Below are 12,083 nucleotides of genomic sequence, written 5' to 3'. Positions count from 1 at the left end.
TCATTTTTTTTTTTTCACATCTCATAAGAGGCAAGAAAATATCTTGGTCTCTTTTTATAAGCTATTTGGTAAATTTACAACCACATATTCCTATTTATTTACAATAAGCTTTTTATTTTTTCTTTGCCTTCCACTAACTGATTTATTAATTTGGATTAGTTTCTTTAGTAAGTATATATGTACTACCATCGAATTAACAATTAGAAGTGAAGGTAAAGATAAAACCACATAACTAATTTTTATCATTTGTTTACTTATTTTTATCGTTTGTTTCAACAAGTCTCACGTAATTGTTTCTATCATAATTTTTATCGTTCACTTAAATCCGATGAAGCTCAGGTGAGAGGTTCAGATTGGTGGTTTTAACAATTTAGTTGTCCCTAACTAACTACCTTATATGGTTAATGTTAAATGTCGGTTACTATTCATGACCTCTACATACGACACACTTTGCCAATTCCCCTCCCCCCCCCCCCCCCCCCCCCAAACAAAAGCACCAAATCCTAGTTTTGTCCCTGCTTACATATCATAATTTAATTGGAAGAGAAATTTTAAAATTTGGATATTTAAATATTAATCTATTCTCAAGGCCTTCATGTGTAGAGTACTAGTATATCTAATAAAGTGTTTACATGTCATAATTTGATTTAGATGATAAATTTTAAAATTTAAATCTTGCAAATGAAATTTAACCATTTAATTTATGTGAATGGTATTCGTGATCTATACACCGGCTTGAGAATAAAATAACTAGTAGTGAATTTACTAACAAATAAGGAAATTATCACATTTTATTTTTTATTTTTTTGAAAATACTATTATTTCCTTAGGTAAGGAGGAAGGCGATGTTGTTGATTTGGGTTTGGTTAGGGATAGTTAATGAACATGAAGTGTAGGCTTCAATTGTTTAAAAGAGAGGTACTAGAGGCCAAATCACCTTTATATCCCTTAGTTCTCAACCAATACTATACAAGGAGACGACATCTAAACGAAAGTAAGGGAGTGGATCGATAACTATATATGTTGGCCACTATCAAATAAGAGTGGAAGAGATGCAACTTTTAGATCATGACAAAATAAAATATGTCTCCAATATGCATGATAAATCACATGAAGAAGCTCCCACATTATGCTTGAAAAACCTAAGGAAAAAATCAAATAAGAGTGCAAAACGCATGTTTAGGTGTTTTTATGCTCAATTTCTGAGGCTTTTGGTCCCTGATCTAGATTTTGATTCCTAATGAGTTCACTAGGTACTGGTGGTGCTACTTGAGATGTCTGACCGATGTTTGTACTGGAATCAAAGTATTCTTTGAAAGACATACCTGAATCATGAAACTCCAAGGATCCAGAATGGGTTTCTATCAGTACTGTGATGTTTGATGGACTTGGCGAACATTTGATTATTGTCAAGACATCATTTGCATGTATACCATGAGTACTACTTTCAATGTTTTTAAAATACATTGTTTTCTTTCTAAATGTATGCGAACTAAGGTCCTTTTTGTCAAACATTCTAAACATATGAAGAATTCTTCTCCAGATTGAGTCATCTTCTGGATTAGAGGGTATGAAGATGTGCTGCCTTTCCTTGTAAAGGAACATAGACATGGAGAAAATGAGAACTAACAAGGAAGCAACCCCAGCAATTAGGAATAGGCCCCAAAAGCTAGCAACGCTGAGACTGGGGGAAGAACATGGGGTGTTGGGGTCTAGACAATTGGCGTTTTCCTCTAACCATACACTTTCAATCTCTTTCATTTTCTCCCCTTCAGTCACATTTCAGATTTGCCTTGAAATATTTGCAACAAGGGGGGAACCTTTTGGGAATACCTACAAGTCATGGAAAAATTACAAAGGAAATCTACTTGAGAAACTACAAGACCTATAAAAACAAGCATATAATAACAAATGAGAGATGATCTTACAAAGCCAGACCTTGTAATTTTGTATACTGATGAAACCATGGTGTACTTTGAGCAATATTTTCCTACAAGTAACTTCATATAGGGGATTTCATCAAAAGCAGTGGCTATACCACCATTTGCGCTTCCTTTAGACAAAAGTTCATCACATTCATCCGTATAATTATATTGCTTTAGTTGAAAACCTTAAAGTTCATTTCTTTTAGGATTCCCAGAACAAATGAATCTTTTTGGTAGCCAACCTTCTCCCCATTCTTAATAAGCTAGTTGACATCAATAATTGTTGGTTGTAGCTGTTGAATTGTTATGAGGGACATCAAACTTGCAGTATAGCTTTGAGTAAGTATAAGCACAACAAAAATCCATATGATCACCACAAACCTAGCACAATTGCTTATCACTATCTCCCCTTTAAATTCAATTAACAAGAGTTTTAGAAAGGAATGTACATAGTTTAATGGAAAATATCTACAAAGTTCATATGATATTTGAGAAGCAATTAGGAATACACTAATATTCAAAAGAATATCAATACTTATCAATAATAGGGTATAGGTCACTTTCCATCTCAACTATTTTTCTACATGAAATTCAGATTATTGATCATGAGCACAACGCTAATCTAAGCCAAAAGTTGCTTCAATATTAATCCCTTTAGTTCAGTTCAACAAGACTCCTAAATGGCTGGTTGAAGTTCAGCTCATTACTAAATCATTACACGAAACACACACACGCATGTATCTGTACTGTCATAATCATTTATTAATTTATAGTAATCTTAGGTTTTGTTTTTCCTGGATTGTTAGGTCAATCAGGAAGTTTGAACGAGTTCTTTGCTACCTAATTAGGAGTCAAATCTTTCGAGAATATATAGTTTGAGCCAAGCCTTTCAAGAATGGTGGGGTAAATCAGATCATGATGCTCTAACCCGACCTTTTCTCTCCTCATATACTTGGCCCCTCAATTCATATTTAATTCTATAATTGAATATATTGAGTAACGGTGTATATAGTATGCAATTATACGCATTTATTTTGAATTTTTTTTCTATTATTAAAAAAATAATTTTTTAATGTAAGTTCTATATTTACCAACTTTTTTTCTACAGGAGGGTACGAAATTTGCATACTTTAATACTACACTTATCATCTCTCTTTTCAAACTTTTACCCTTCATGATATGTTGCCTCTTAGAAGTAAATCACCTTTAATCATGTGACTAATCATATTCTATTGTTTACAACCCTCTTGAATTCGACTACTAATTAAGAAATCTTATATACCTCAGTAACATGGGGAGGGATTCGTACGTAAGGACATTTTGACACAAAAAGAAATCAAGCGTAGTCTTCAAGAGTCATATATAACCACATCCTACTAAAGGTATGTGCATGCATGCATGTAGCTTCTACATCATGCATGCTAATATTGAGTATTTGAATTATTGCTCATTGTAGGCATTAACAATGACAAAAGAAAATAAGTAAAGGGAACTTATGTTGTGTGAAAGCCATGGGGAGTAAAACATACCATTAGCTTGTTGCAACTTGATGTGAAGGAAGCCCATGAAAATCCTCATTTACTCGGTGTTCAAGAAGCCATACCACAAACCCAATGAACACAAATAAACAGGCGCTTATGATCCAAAGGTCCCAACTTAATGGCTTCAATAACACCCATGCATTTTTCTTCTTGCTATCTCAGAGTGGCACGACCATTGACACTCTAGATTCCATGTATGGTAAAGTAAAGTCCACGTACCTGTACATATTTGCTATGATCGTCGTATCTCCTACCACAACATTGAAATTTTGCCAAGATCAGTCATTTCCATAAAAATGTCAATTTCTATGTCTAGATTGTAAATGGAATTAAATAATGCATATATATACCATAGGTTTGGAATGCATGTAGAGTCAGTCTCAATCTGAATGAATGCTTGCAGAGCCAGATGTTTTGTGAGTTATGAAAAATATTAGAGAACTGATATTTGTAGTCTTGATGTGTGTAACTCTTACCCACTTTATTCGAAAAAAGTGATCGAGTAAACATGAGACCGGTTGCCCATATGGAAAAAATTATTTTTTTAACGATGACCCCACTTCTTTTTCAAAAGAGTACAGATGATGACTAACACACATTAAGACTGTATTTAGCGTTACATTAACTAAGAAAAATGCATGAAGATCTTTACCGATCCCTTGATATACTTCATAGACCAAATCATTCAAAGTACCTGCATTTTCACCATCCGACTTTACAAAGGGAATGAACTCATATCTAACAACATATGGTAATGATTCCATCACAGCATCGAAGACAACTATAGAATATCCTCTGACCTATGTTGTGTTAGTGCTGTGATCATGCATGACTTGAACAAATTCACTAAAATCGTCAGTCACTAGAACTCCTATTTGCAGCTTCTTCCCACTTGCTGGAATTTCCCAACCTTTGGGTACAAGATCACATCACCCGACCATGTAATATGTCTTAGGTTGTTCTTGAAAGTAGAATATGCGTTTGTGTTCACTGAATTCATGAGTTCCCTTCGGAGTCCATTTTTTGGAGTCCAAAATGCAACCACTCTTTCAATATAATGATTCACATTCAAGATCAATTAAGTTGCTTGAAGCATTCATCTGTTCAGAACCAAGATTTTCACTTCTAACCTTCTCAATTGTTGTAGCTAGTCTGAAGCAGCATCATAAGCCCATAGGCCAAAGACATAAAAGCTGAGAACTGAGATTTTTTGACATATGCACAATGAAGACTCTAGTTTGCATTGTCATTAACATGTAAAGTTCTTCACTAATTTCGTCATCCATGACCAATGGAGCAATGCCACTTTGATAGGGAACACGAGCTTGACATCTTGTAAGGCATCAATCAAGAAGGGAATGATACCTTCCCCATACTCATTGTCTATGTAGATGGGCATGACTTGTTTCCATCCATAGGCTTTAACAACTGCACTTATTGCTTTCACTTGAGCTGAGTCATTTTGAGCGACTTGAAAAAAGTACTCACTTCTAAGTGAAGTGAGAGAAGGGCTTGTTATTGAAAATGAGATAATTGGCACCTGAGCTTTCTCCCTGAGATCGATGACAAAGTTTGCCTGCTTGAGTTTTGTGGCCCTATGATGGCTTGCACCTCTGTATTTTTTTTTTTTTTTTATCAAGTATAGAGCTGTGATTCAAAAACAAAAGGAAAAACTATTTTTTAATGGAATTCAAGGTAAATTTTGAAACCCTCAAATACATATTTCTATTGCAATATATATATTTATATAATTTTGGAAGAATATAAAACTTTACTCTCGTGAAGTCATATCATGACCTTCTCGCAAGTGACATGTTATATATGCGACCCTTTCCAACTTTGAACTCAAGTATTCTTACTATTTCAATTTTGAACTCCAGCTTAGCTGTGTAGTTGGTCCGGTTCTATTTGATTTGAGACAAATTTTAGAATTAAATCAATATATAATACTAATTTTGAAAATTTAAGTAAAAATATGGATCGATTTGTCACTGAAATCGAAACTTTCAATTTTTCTAATTTCATTCTAGTCTAGTTAGTCTGATTTTCTGATTTATCATTTACATATGTGGCACTATATAAATTTAATATCATAATTTTTTTAATACCAAACTTAATTGTTAAAATTTAGTATTTATTATTGACAATTACTAATTCATTAATGTTCAATTATGCTAATATAGTATAAGTAGCATCTAATTTATTAGTGAGATTAATAAACTTGCAATATAAGATTATACTAATATAATTAATGAGTACTACTACATTCACAAAAAAAATTACACAAAATAATTATACAAACTGACATGACTTCATTTGATCTGTTAGATCTACTTTACAATAAAAGTAACATTACAATTTGATGGACCACATCAAGACACATCAATTTGTGGGATTGCTTTTGTGTAATTCTTTTGTAGTTAGAGTATTTTTCATAATTAATTAGTGTCTAATTATTAGTGAGCTTAATAAACTTGAATAATAAGATTATACTAATATAATTAGTCTCTAATTATAAATCTACTACCGTCGAACTCTTCTCATGCTGCCATGGGTTTGGTTTGGTTGGTTTGATTTGTTGGTTGGCTTGATTTGTGGATGCTTAGTTTGATCTAGATTGTCTGGTTTGTTTGACTTGGAGGATGGGCATTTTAGTCAACTGTTATTTGTAGTTTGAATATTTTAGCTCATTTTAATATGTAGCAAGGGTATGGAGGGGCATTTTAGTCACCCGCTGTTTGTAGTAGAGATATTTTAATGCAACTTTAGATATGTAGTAAGGTAGACTTGGTTTGGTTTGGGAGAGACTCCTTTATTTCATATAATTATTATGATTTTTTTAAACTCTCATCTAAAATATAATAAATAATTTAACTTTTTTAAATTTTAAAATAAAAATAATATTAAAAAATAATATTATAATAATATTTTATTTAACTTTCAAATTTTATTTTATTTTATCTCATCTCATCTGTATGACCAAACGAGACTAGCTAATGCCATATAAAGCAGGGGTATTTTAGTATAGAGAATATATTTTTGTTATTTTTTAATTAATTTTTAACTTTTAACTTTGCTTTTTACACGCAGTAGTGATCATGATATGGTTTGTATGGCAAGTCATGTAGTAAGGGTACTAATACTTATAACTATATTTTAAAAGTACATCTAAATAACATATGATGTTATTTTGTTTTGGAGACTTTAATGAAATTTTACATCATCATGAAAAGTTTGGGGCAGCTTGTTGACCTTATCAACAAATGGAATTGTTTATAGAAACTGTGGATTTCAGTGGCTTAAGTGACTTAGGCTTTGTTGGGCCTAAATTCACCTGGTGTAATAATAGAGAGGGAGCTCAGTTCACTAAGGAGAGACTTGACCGTGTTTATGGGAACCTGTTAGGGACTAAATTGTTTGATCATTGTAGTATTCAGGCCCTCATTTCTCAAACTTTAGACCATAGCCCCATTGTGATGTCTTTGCAAAGTGGGGGGAGGATTTTGTCGCATGAGGGAAGGGGAAGGGAGAAGCTTTTCAGATTTGAAGCCAGTTGGAACTTACAAGAGGAATGTAGTAGTCTTATCCATTCAAGTTGGTTATCTCAGTCTTCTTAGTAGGGTCTTTTCTTGACTTCAATTAAGAGAAAGCTAGGCAAATGCAAGGAGTCTCTAGTAGAGTGGAGCAAACATTCTCTTCAAAAGAACATAAAGGACACTCTGAAAAAGCTAAACCAACTATCTTCCCTGCAGAATTCTAATAATGGCTCAAACATAGTGGAAATCAAGACTCTTCAAAAGGATATTGATAGATTATTGGAAGAGGAAAATCTCAAATGGCAGCAGAGGGCACAAAAGAATTGGTTGAAAGATGGAGACATGAATTCTAAGTACTTCCACAGGTGTGCTAACCAAAGAAGAAAAACTAATGAGATTACTAAGCTGGTCCTCGATGATGACAGAATGATTAATGAAATGAATGGAATTGCTGGGGCCTTCTGTCAGCATTACCAGGCTCTTTTCTCCTCTTTGAATTCTACTGGACTTGAAGTATGCTTAAGTCAAATTCAACCTAGAATAACTGAGGATATGAACATCAACCTATTGAGCCCTTTTACACCTGAGGAAGTCAAGGATGCATTGTCTCAGATGAATCCTCTGGGCTCTCCAGGCCCAGATGGCTTTTCAGCTATTTTTTATCAGTCTCATTGAGGTGTGGTTGGAGGTGATATCACTAAGGCTGTGTTAGAGGCTTTGGCAGCATTTCTTAATCGCTGCCATTGAATTTCAAAACCAAAAACACCTTTCCCAGTGATGATTTCCTCATCACCGGGAAAGGTGTTTTTGGTTTTTATCCTTTGCCAGCGATTAGGAAATTGTTGGCAAAGGTATTTCCAATTTTGAAACTCAATGGAAACGATTAAAAAATTGCTGGCAAATTCTTTGCCAGCGATTAGGAAATTGCTAGCAAAGGTATTTTTGGTTTTTAAACTCAATGGCAACGATTAAGAAATCACTGGAAAATCCTTTTCCAATGATTTCCTAATCACTGGGAAGGTATTTTCAGTTTTGAAATTCAATGATAGCGATTAAGAAATCATTGCTAAATCCTTTTAGTTGTAGGTTGCCGAAAGATTGGGGGAAAACATGGAAGTGGAGAAGGTACTGTGAATAAGTCACGGGTAGGGAGGGAAATAAAATGGATTTTAATTCAGCTATATTAGGGAAATTTTTTGACGTTAAAAGCTTTTAAATCTCTGGGAAAAAGTAAGTGACCGCTCATCGCCACCTTTCTGTTTAGGTTTTGCAACGAATTAAATTTTTCCTCAAATAGCTATATATTACAGCGATTTTTTTTTGCAATAAAACTAAAATAGCTGGGAAAAGCCCAAATTCTAAGATTCTTGTAGTGGTATAACATTGTGTCTTTGGATCAAGCTGATGCTTATAAAGATACCAATGCTAAGATAGGTCAAGATTGTCTAAATATTTCCATTTATTTATATATATTTTCGCTTCATTATAAACTAACAAAAAAAGTCAATATTCAGACCTCCTAGCTCTTGCATGTTAGAAATAATGATACCAATAAAAGCAAATCATGACAGATTCTAGAAGATCATCACAGGTGGTCAACATGCAAGATTTTAGGAATTATTTTTGTATAGAAATCTTCTATTTATAGACTATTGTAATATGTACATATCCCTTACTCTAATCTTTCCCATTTTAGTTTTTCTACTGCATCGCTGCACTTTGTATATATTGCAATGGATACATGAATGAAATTAATTTTAGTTCCAATTCATTGTTCATATTCTATATGGTATCAAAGAAATTCCTTCTCTAATGAGACTGCTCTAATCCTGATTCTATGGCTTTCGATATCTCTAGTGTTTTTGTTGTTGTTACTACTCCACCCATTTCATTGACAGAACAACAACAACTTGTTTCTGTCAATGTTGGAACCCAACTACCCTTGAAGCTAACTGCTACCAACTATCCTTCTTGGAGGGCTCAGTTTATCACTCTTCTCATAGGATATGATCTTATAGGGTTTATTGATGGCACCCTTCGCTGTTTGTCTCGAGGTGATCTTACTTCACCACCATCTTTTGCTTATTTGCTGTGGTACAGGCAAGATAAACTCTTGCTTCATGCCATTTTTGCCTCAGTTTCTGAGGTAGTGATGCCTCTCATTGCATCTGTGGAGACATTGCATTCCACTTGGGAATGACTTCGACGCTTGTATGCCAATAGGTCTCGAACTCGTGTTAGGCAGCTTAAAGAGGATCTTACGCTAATCCAACATGGTGACCACCCTGTTAGTGACTTTCTTCAATCTGTGTAAGTTCTTGCAGACAAACTTGCAGTGATTGATGCACCCCTTTTTGCAGATGATATCACTCTCTATGTCTTGAATGGCCTTGGGTTAGACTTCAGGGAAATCGTGGCTCCCATTCGAGCTAGAGAAAATTCACTCAACTTTGAAGAACTTCATGATTTATTGGTAGGTCATGAAAGTTACCTCAAGCGCATGGACTCTACTATAGCTACCTCGGTTGCTACTGCAAATTCAACTCAACGACGCAGCAATCAGCCCAAAAACAACAACAAATGGCACCAGGGAAAATTTTTTAAAGGTGACAAACACTATCCCAAGAATGAAAAAGTGGGCAAATTGACTGTTACCTGTCAACTTTGTGCTAAACAGGGCCATACAGCTAAGAAATGTTCCTCACTCAATTAATTTGAACCATCTGCAAATTGTGCTACAAATGGACATGCTTCAAACAAGAAATGGCTTGTTGACTCTGCTGCCTCTCATACAATTACTTCAGATTTGGCCAATCTCTCCATCCACTCTGAATATGGTGGCACGGACGAAGTAGTTATTGGTGATGGCTTAGGTTTGGGTGTTACGCATGTTGGCTCCATGTCCATTCCTTCCTCTTCTCGAACCTTTACTTTACCCGATACCTTATGTGTTCGGGTAACTTTACCAAAGCAAATAATGTATTTCATTTCTATGCATAACTTTTCCAAAGCAAATAATGTATTTCTTGATTTTCACTCTTTTGAATTTTTTATGAAGGATCGAAGCACGAGAATGACACTCATTCGAGGTAGACGTCAAGATGGTGTATATTCGCTGTCGATACCAGTTGCTTCTAGTTTTCCCCGTCCTCTTGCACTCGTGGGTGAACGTGTTTCAATGACTGGTTGGCATCGGCGATTAGTCCATCCCACTTCTAATATTGTGTCTAAAATTTTTCATCAGAATGCCTTACCTGTGTTGGCTAAGGATTCTTCTTTGAAACCTCTTTGTACTTCGTGCAAATGCAATAAAAGTCATCGTCTTCCTTTTGGAAAAACATCTCTTGTTAGTACCCATCCATTAGAGTATATTTATGTTGATGTTTGGGGTCCAACATTTTTTACCTTTGTTAATGGTTTCAAATACTATGTCATTTTCATTGATCATTTTACAAATTACAACTGGTTCTTTCCCTTTTGGAAAAAATCAAACGTAAGTTCAATCTTTACTCATCTCAAAGCCATGCTGGAAAATACGTTTCAACATAAAATTAAAAATTTTTATTCGGACAATAGGGGTGAATTTCAAGCATTACATCCATACTTGACCAAAAATGGTATTGGTTTCTACACTTCTTTCCTTTTAATCACTTCTTCACCCCGTTCTTAGAGAGAAACCCAAAAGAGCTCTCTCGGTCAAATTTCTGGGTCTTTTTACGTGGAGACTTTTGATCATTTGTAAGTATTTTCACACAATTACTCATTCATAAAAGTGTTTCTCTTTGAGTATAGTTTCCTTATATATTACTCGTATCATTCCATTGTCATTTCATTGGTCAAAAGTATTTTTAACCATGGAAATGTCATTCTGGACGTGAAACTGGAGAGTATGTAATGTTTGGGAGTTTTTAACCAAGCTAATGGACATATCTTGGTCCGAAAATTTTATGGAGTGTTATTAGCATGTTTTTATGAGTGTTCATTGAGGTTTTGTTGCATGAATAAAGATTTTGTTGATAGATTTTCTTAGATCTAGAAACTTGAAAACTGGAAGTGGAAAAACAGTTTTTATTTGGAGAAAGTTTGAGTATTTCGTGGTTTGATCTTATTCAAAGGGCTTTGATATTTTTATATGATGATACAAAGTCTCTTATTTTCATGTTAGGATGTTATTTTGAAGATATTTAGTATTATTTTCAAAGATATGATTTTTCTATGCAAGAGAATTTCGGTTAGGCCTAAGATTTGATGTTCTTGGATTCGATCCGTGTTTTATTATTTTTTTAACCATGTGATTTAAGTTTGATGGTTGGATATTCTTTAGGACACATTTTTAAATCATGTGATGCTTTATTTTGAAGATCATGCCTTCTTAAGCCATTTATTAAGAGATTTATCAAAGCTAGTTGAGGAAAAAGTTTCTGTTTTTGGACTAAGTGTAAAACCAAAAACTCCAAGTATTATTTTGTGATTTTGGTGGCTTTAGTTTGATGATTTAAAGCATGGTTGATCTTATGATGATGTTATAGATATGTTAGAATTAAGATTTGATTTTTTGGAATTCTTGGAGATGTTTTGATTTAGGGTCAAAACTTGTGATTCAAGTGTTTGGATATTTTTACAAAACGTTTGGTGTTGATTATTATATTTTTCTAAATGGATGTTTTAAGTATGGTTTTAAACTTAGGATAGAAAGATCTTTGTTGCAAAAGTTTGGTTTAAACATGAATTTTGAAGTTGGAAGCAATTGCAACAAAATTCAAGAGAAATGGCCTATGGATATTTTGGCCATAGTGTGTTTTCCTTAGTTGTGATTTGTTTTAAATTTTTATGAGTTGATATTTGAGTTTAGGACAAAATTTACATGAGGAAGGTAAATTTTAGAAATTTTTGGAGTTAGGATGGGAAATCCTTAAGTTAGGGGTAAAATGGTCATTTTTCTACATGTAGAGGGTAAAATGGTAATTTTACTCTAAGTTATCTCTTTTACACATTTCTAATTGTTAGTAATTAAATTTCTAACTTTTAGAATATCATTTTACAGTTTTTCGTGTTTCGCACTTTATTTTCACAGAATGCGA

The 12,083-nt window shown here is 33.9% G+C and overlaps 1 pseudogene; it reads right to left on the bottom strand.

The window, feature by feature from the left end:
* Window positions 1–1,179: 1,179 nt before the first annotated feature.
* The window catches only part of LOC122296679, an 81,195-nt pseudogene continuing 70,291 nt past the window's right edge, over window positions 1,180–12,083 (bottom strand).

This window comes from Carya illinoinensis, chromosome 15, assembly GCF_018687715.1.
Source record: "Carya illinoinensis cultivar Pawnee chromosome 15, C.illinoinensisPawnee_v1, whole genome shotgun sequence".
NCBI classification, from domain to species: Eukaryota; Viridiplantae; Streptophyta; class Magnoliopsida; order Fagales; family Juglandaceae; genus Carya; species Carya illinoinensis.
Note: the sequence above shows the minus strand (reverse complement) of the source record. Positions and strands in the feature narration are given on the sequence as shown.